Here is an 8,063-nt window from a genome sequence, read left to right as displayed (position 1 = left end):
AGAGAAATAAGGCGAAGCTTACGATACACAGAAGAAGAGCAAGAGGATGATACTTCAACCACAACTGAGGAGATGGTTGAAAACCAAGAAAACCCGCTACCTCCTGCAATTGTTGCTAATCAGAATCCTGCTCCATATACTATGTATAATTATGCTAAACCTTCTTTAACAGGAACTGAAACCTAACACAATTCAAATGATACAGCAATTTGTCCAGTTTGATATTTTGCAGGACGAAGATCCCAACTCACTTGGCAAACTTTTTGGAACTATGTGATACATTTAAAATTAATGGCGTTTCTGATGATGCCATTCACCTTTGGTTATTCCCTTTGTCATTGAGAAACAGAGCTAAACAGTGGTTGAATTTGTTACCACAATGGTCAATCACTACTTGGGAACAAATAACCGAAAAGTTTTTATTAAAATATTTTTCACCTGCTAAAACGGCTAAATTACGTAATGATATCTCTTCTTTTGGGCAAATGGATTTAGAAACACTCTACGATGCATGAGAGAGATACAATGGCCTTTTGAGAAGGTGCCCTCACCATGGGTTACCACTTTGGCTACAGGTTCAAATGTTTCATAATGGCCTGAATCCTTCGAATCGACAAATGATCGACGCAGCTGCTAGCGAAACCATCAAAAATAAGACACCTGAAGCTACTTATGAATTTATAGAAGAGATGTCACTGAATAATTATCAGTGGTAAGTCATAAGAACAAAGCCAACAAAAATAGCTGGCGTTTTTAACATCGATTCGATCACCATGCTCTCTAATTAGGTAAAACTTTTGAATAGAAAATTTGACAGTTTTCTTGGTTCTTCACAGGTTCACCCAGTAATGCAGTGCGAAGCAAGTGGAGGTGGATCAAGCAATTCAGAAGAGAATTAGTAGAAATCGAAAAGGATTTACCCAAAACTCCGCTCTGATACCTTGAGAAAACGTGAGTGAGGGAATTAATGAATGATAGATCTGGGGATTTATATATTTATATATATATAAATGATAGATATATTAACACTCCTCACCTCTTGAGGGTTGTCGCTCCTCTCGTCTTAAATTTCTAATGCAGAGGTTAGTTTCTTATGATTCTTTTTTTAGAAGTCATCACGTTTTTCTTTCTTCTATCGAGCAGTTAAATTACATGGGTAATAATTCTCGATCTCAAAATAATCCTTATAGTAATACTTACAATACAAGTTGGAGGAACCACCCAAATTTCTAATGGGGAGGCCAAGGGAATCAGTGACCACCACCACCACCAGGCTTCCAACAACCACCCTACCAACAAGAGAAAAAGCCGAACCTTGAGGAGATGCTAACAAAATTCATCTCAGTGTTAGAAACTCATTTTCAGAATACCGAGACAGCACTTAAAAATCAACAAGCGTCGATCCAAGGGATCGAAACTCAGATAGGTCAGCTCGCTAAATTGATATCTGAACGACCACAAGGTAGCCTGCCGAGTAACATTGAATCTAACCCAATGGAGCAAATCAATGCAATTACCATTCAAGATGAGGAATGGTTAGTTGCACCTGAACTAGAATAGAGGCAAGAAACTATGGTAAGTAAATGTAAGGGTGAGGTGGACCACAATGACCAGAAATTGGTAAGTAAAGAGTACAAACCTCGTGTGCCATACCCAAACGCGATAGGGAAAGACCGCACAGAAGAACAATTTGATAAACTCCTTAAATTATTAAAGAAGTTACATATTAACTTACCGTTTATTGAAGCTCTTTCACAGATGCCAAACGCAATCAAATTCCTAAAGGAGCTTTTAACAAATAAGCAGAAGTTGGATGAGGCGTCACATATGGAGCTGAATGCGGTTTGCTCAGCCATACTACAGAATAAGCAGGCCAACAAATTAAAAGATCCAAGGAGTTTTACAATTCCCTGTTTAATTGGTAGCCTAGATGTTAATAATGCTTTGGCTGATTTAGGGGCTAGTATCAATGTCATGCCTTACAAAATGTTTAAACAACTTGGTCTTGGGAAACCCAAATAAACTAGGATGAGTATTCAATTAGCCGATAAAACAATCAGATTTCCTAGGGGGATTATTGAGGATGTACTCGTTAAAATTGACAAATTTATATTCCCAGTTGATTTCGTTTGTTCTAGACATAGAAGAGGATTGTAACGTTCCTTTAATTTTAGGGAGGCCCTTTTTAGCAACCGCTAAAACTGTGACAGCCCTAAATTGACCCTAGTCGGAAAGCGGTTTCGGGACCGCTAAACCGAGTCACCAAATTATTTGAATATGATAATTATTGTCTAAAATATGTGAATATGAATGTGTGAAAGTTTTAAGCTTTGATTTAGTTAATTGCATGTGAATTTAGTGAATAGGACTTATGTGTGACACTTTTGAAATATGATAGGTTAATCTATAAGGATCTATTAGTGCATGTAATCAAAGGGGTGGACTTGCATGTCAATTTCCCCCATTTAATTACTAATGGCCGGCCATGACAAAGGGTGATGGGTAAAACATGTCATAGACGTGTTGTGTTAATGGTTTATGTTAGAAATAATAAAATAAGGGGTTAGTAATAAAATAAGGAGATGGAGGGTGATAAAAACAAAGTCCCATCATCTTTTTTTCATCTTGCCGAAACCATAAGGAAAGGAAAAAAAATGGAAGGAAGAACACCTAAGGCATTTGGCCATCTTGTATTGGGAATTAAGGTATGATTTCATATGTTTTTCTTTGGATTTTGAGAAATTTAAATTGGTTTTAAAGCTCCTAAAATGACCCATGTATGTGATTTTGTGTTTGGGATGCATGAAGCATTCGATCATGAGCTCAATGGGTTACATTGTGTATGTTTTGGTAATTTGTGAGGAGAAATGTTTCTAATTGAGTATAAACAAACTAAATTACTATATGTGGCTCAAATGAGCTTGAGTAGTCGGCTAATGAAGTTAGTTGAGTTATAATACTTGTTTAATAATAAAAAGAACATGAGCTTAATGCTCAAATAGCATTCAGCTTTGGACTAAGTTAAATTAGTTAAGAAATGAGTTCCAAGATAGTGAATTATGTGTTAAAAGAGGGATTTAGGTTGTATATACGTGTTTAGATTGAAAACAAGAGGCTATGTTAGCTAATTGAGGGATTCGGCCATGGTATTATAGTGAATAAAAATTTGAACAAGGGTTTTAATTGTATGATAGGTTTTCGGATATGGTTGATTGGATAATAAATTGGTGTGGGTGTTTTGAATGAGATATGTACAATTATAAGTTAAATTTAAGGTTTGTTAAATTTATCCTTATCATTGCCGAATGAGTTCAATGGCTAAAGAAAATTGTTAAGTGCTTAGTTAATGTGCATTCGGTCATTTAGGATGAGTATACATTTGATAATGTTTTGATACTTTGAAATGGAATTTAATTATTAATGAGTTATAAGCTTGTTGAATTTTGAGATGTAATTGGGAGTAAATTTGATATGAGCATACTTTGTTAATGACATATTGATAAATGTTGAGTTACGATACCATGATATTAAGCTTAGAGGCATTCGATCATGAGATGGATTAAGGTGAACTAAATGATATTCGGCAATGGTACTTTTTACATGAGAAATTCTGTGTTAATTGTATTAAATGAGGTTGAGGTAGTTGCCGAATGTGTTTATAATTAAGTAAGGTTAATAATAGAGCAATGAGTGGCTAGTAGAATCTAGTTAGTCCTCTTATTGTATTCGGCCATGAGTTTGTATAATTGGTTTGTAATAGATTAAATTTGTTTATTCAAGCTCAAGAGCTGAGGGAGTCTAATTCGGATAAGAGAGAAAACTACCTAACCGAATAGTCGATCTGTAATCGTTCGACAACTTCCGAGGTAAGTTCTTAAGTAATTGAGTTTGATTCCTTTGTAAGTTTTAAGTGATTAAACGTTGAGTAAATTCAATCATAATAGGACATATTGAGTTGATTTAATAAGATATGATGTGGCCATGATATGTCTTAAACTCAAATGCTAAGATCATAAGTGTTTGGACTTGGAAATTTAAGAGCAAATTGTAATAATTTGCTTTGGACAGCAGCAGTAACGTGATTTTAGAAAATCACTATAAATTGTTGGTGTGGAATTATAGGCTGCATAAAATATGTAATCAAGGCTTAATTAGTCTAGTTTCTTATAAAAGAGACCTTGTGAGCAAAGAAATTACCTATAAAGAGATATTTAAATTTGTGTGAGACGGTGTCAGAATGACTCCGAAATCCCCTGTTTGGTTTTTAGAAAATCATTATAAATTGTAAAAAAATGGTTATAAGATAAAATTTATATGCTTAGACTCCTTAATGAGTCTAGTTTCAAATGAAATCAAATAAAACACATTTTGAATTCTGTAAAATGAGAAATTTGATTCGTAGTGAAGAGTGGTCAGATTAGTCAAACAGTGAAATAGGGGAAACTTTAAGAAAAATCTGGTATTGATTGGCAAAACCTAAAATTCTGGAAATTTTATGGATGGAAGATATACAAGTCTATAGGAAAAATTAACGGAAAGTGATTTGGAGTTTTTTAGCTCTAGTTATAAATAATTTAGTGACTATTGCTCAGGAAAAACAGCTTGTGCTGAATTTGAGATTATGTTGTAAACCTTGATAAACTTGTTTTAGTTGCTCATAAGCTATTGATTAAACCCATACTTGAATTCTAAATCGTGATATTGTAAGTTTATGAGTATTCGAATATGAAATGATAGTATGGCGTAAAATTGAATTATTCATTGGAAAGTGATGGATGTAGATTCGGCCAAGACAAAGTCTGTACATGATAGTATATGTGGTATGTGAAGTATATTTGAATAAATGTGAAAGTGTATATATATGTGATAAGGCCTAATGGCCGATGTGATGAATGTGGAAGTGTATATATGTGATAAGGCCTAATAGCCGATGTGATGAATGTGAAAGTGTATATATGTGATAAGGCCGAATGGCCAATGTGATGAATGTGAAAGTGTATATATATGTGATAAGGCCTAATGGCCGATGTGATGAATGTGAAAGTGTATATATGTGATAAGGCTGAATGGCCAATGTGATGAATGTGAAAGTGTATATATGTGATAGGGCCGAGTGGCCAACGTGATGGATGTGAAAGTGTATATATATGTGATAAGGCCTAATGGCCGATGTGATGAATGTGGAAGTGTATATATGTGATAAGGCCTAATAGCCGATGTGATGAATGTGAAAGTGTATATATGTGATAAGGCCGAATGGCCAATGTGATGAATGTGAAAGTGTATATATATGTGATAAGGCCTAATGGCCGATGTGATGAATGTGAAAGTGTATATATGTGATAAGGCCGAATGGCCAATGTGATGAATGTGAAAGTGTATATATATGTGATAAGGCCTAATGGCCGATGTGATGAATGTGGAAGTGTATATATGTGATAAGGCCTAATAGCCGATGTGATGAATGTGAAAGTGTATATATGTGATAAGGCCGAATGGCCAATGTGATGAATGTGAAAGTGTATATATATGTGATAAGGCCTAATGGCCGATGTGATGAATGTGAAAGTGTATATATGTGATAAGGCCGAATGGCCAATGTGACAACCCTAAACTGACCCTAGTCGGAAAGTGGTTTCGGGACCACGAAACCGAGTCCTATAAGAAATTAAAAGATATATTCCGTGTTTATAATGTGAGTAAATGCATGTGTGAAAGTTTCATGCATTAATTTGAGTATTTTTATGTGAATTTAGTTAAAAAGGACTTATGTGAAAAATATTAAAATTGTGGTAGGTTGAAGTGTAGTGGTCAAATATTGCATGGCTTAAAATATGGGGATTTGCATTTCAAATTCCCCATTTTTATGTAAGTGGCCGGCCATGATGATGGTTGAATAGCCATATATGCATTATATATTATATTATAATAGTTAATGGTTTAAACTTTAAAATAAAAAAAGGGGAAGCCATACATCCTTGCCTTGTGCTTGCCAAATGTTGAGAAAGAAAGAAGAAATATAATTATTAAATGATATTTGGCCACTACATAGGTAAGTGGACGGTAATTGACCACCATTTAAAAGGTTTTGATATTAAATTACAAAGATTAATTTAGTAATTGGCTTATTAAAATGAAATATAATAGAAGATGGTGATAAAAACAAAGTTACATCCATCCTTTCTTGCATTTTTGCCGAAAACCATAAAGAAAAGAAAATGGAAATGAAGCTAGGGTATTCGGCTATGGTGAATGTATAGATTAAGGTATGTTTAATGCTCTTTCATTGAAAATCCTTGTATATTTGGAGTGGTCATCAAGTATAGAAGTCAGCTCATGGCAAAATTTTTGTAAATGGATGAAGATGACATTTGGTCATGGATGTTTATATTTCTTTGATGTTGGTTTCGATGTTTTGTGTATTGAGGGTTGATAATAGATGGAAGTCGAATGGTTGTTGTATGTAGATAGCATGCATGCTAATAATGTTTTTATTTTCTACTTAATATCTTATTGATTATGAGTTAACATGAATATTTAGTTGAACATATACCTTGAATTATGTTCAAAAATTTTAATTGATTAGTTGTACTCTTCTTTTTTGCTTTTGAATATTCGAAATATTGAATGCGAAAGGCTGGAAAATTTCAAGTTGAAATGTTGTCCAAATGCTGGAAATTTAGCATGCATATTCTTTTATTTAAATGCTTTGACCGAATGTTGGAAGTTAACTTGAATGCTGTCTGGTTGCTGCATGAGGGAGTTAAAATTGAACTTAAGATAGTTTATTACTAATTAATTTGCTGCTGTAATGCTGTAAATTATTGGCTGTCCAAATTAGGACAAATTTATGGTACTTAGCTAATTAATATGCTGCTGTAATACTTAAATTATTGGCTCTCCAAATTAGGACAAAATCATGGTGTTATGTACTAGCCGAGCTTTGAATTTAAATAATGGTTGGAGCACCGTGTGTTGTAATGAGATTATTTGAGTGAAATCATAGATATTTATATGATGAATTCAATTGTGGATATACATGCTTAAATAAGATGCATACATGAATGAATAGATAGCTTGGTGTTGCATGTATTCGGTCATAAAGGTGCACATGAGGAAATGTTAGATTAATTGTATTAAATTGCTCAATGTGATTAAAAATGCGTATGACCATTTTGTGTTTGAGCTATAGGTGGCCATATGACCTATCAAACTCCTTGTCATATTCGGCCATAAGCTAGCATAATGAGACTTTAATAAGTTAAATTTGTTTGAATTAGCTCAAGAGCTTAGAGGACCAAATTGGATAAGGGAAGGGAAAAAGTGATCGAATAGCCGCCGAAATTGTTCGACCACATCCGAGGTAAGTTTTAAGTGACTAAATGTTTAGTAAATTCAACTATAATAGGATATAATGAGTTGATTTAATAAGATATGATGTGGCCATGATATGTCTTAAACTCAAATGGTAAGTTCCTAAGTGTTTGGACTTGGAAATTTAAGAGCAAATTGTAATAATTTGCTCAGGACAGCCGCAGTAACGTGATTTTAGAAAATCACTATAAATGTTTGGTGTGGAATTATAGGCTGAATAAAATATACAATCAAAGCTTAATTAGTCTAGTTTCTTATAAAAGAGACCGTGTAAGCAAAGGAATTTCCTATAAAGAGATATTTAAAGTTGTGTGAGACGGTGTCAGAATGAATCCGTAATCCCCTGTTCTGTCTTAAGAAAATCACTATAATTTGTACAAAAATGGTTACAAGATAAAATTTATATGCTTAGACTCCTTAATGAGTCTAGTTTCAAATGAAATCAAATAGAACATACTTTGAATTCTGTACAATGAGAATTTTGATTCGTAGTGAAGACTGGTCAGATTAGTCAAACAATGAAACAGGGGAAACTTTAAGAAAAATCTGGTATTGATTGGCCAAACCTAAAATTCTGAAAAATTTATGGATGAAAGATATACGAGTCTATATTCAGGGAAAATTAACGGCAAGTGATTTGGAGTCTTGTAGATCCGGTTATAAATAATTTAGTGACCATTTCTCAGGAA

At 33.8% G+C, this 8,063-nt stretch overlaps 1 non-coding gene across 1 annotated transcript; it reads right to left on the bottom strand.

Moving 5' to 3' along the window:
* Nucleotides 1-452: 452 nt before the first annotated feature.
* On the bottom strand, nucleotides 453-559 carry LOC121212838 (small nucleolar RNA R71). Its single transcript, XR_005908211.1, has one exon. It is a non-coding gene; the product is annotated as a small nucleolar RNA R71 (small nucleolar RNA).
* Between the last annotated feature and the right edge of the window lie 7,504 nt (nucleotides 560-8,063).

This window comes from Gossypium hirsutum, chromosome A13, assembly GCF_007990345.1.
Source record: "Gossypium hirsutum isolate 1008001.06 chromosome A13, Gossypium_hirsutum_v2.1, whole genome shotgun sequence".
NCBI lineage: Eukaryota > Viridiplantae > Streptophyta > Magnoliopsida > Malvales > Malvaceae > Gossypium > Gossypium hirsutum.
This window is presented reverse-complemented; position numbering and strand designations above follow the sequence as displayed.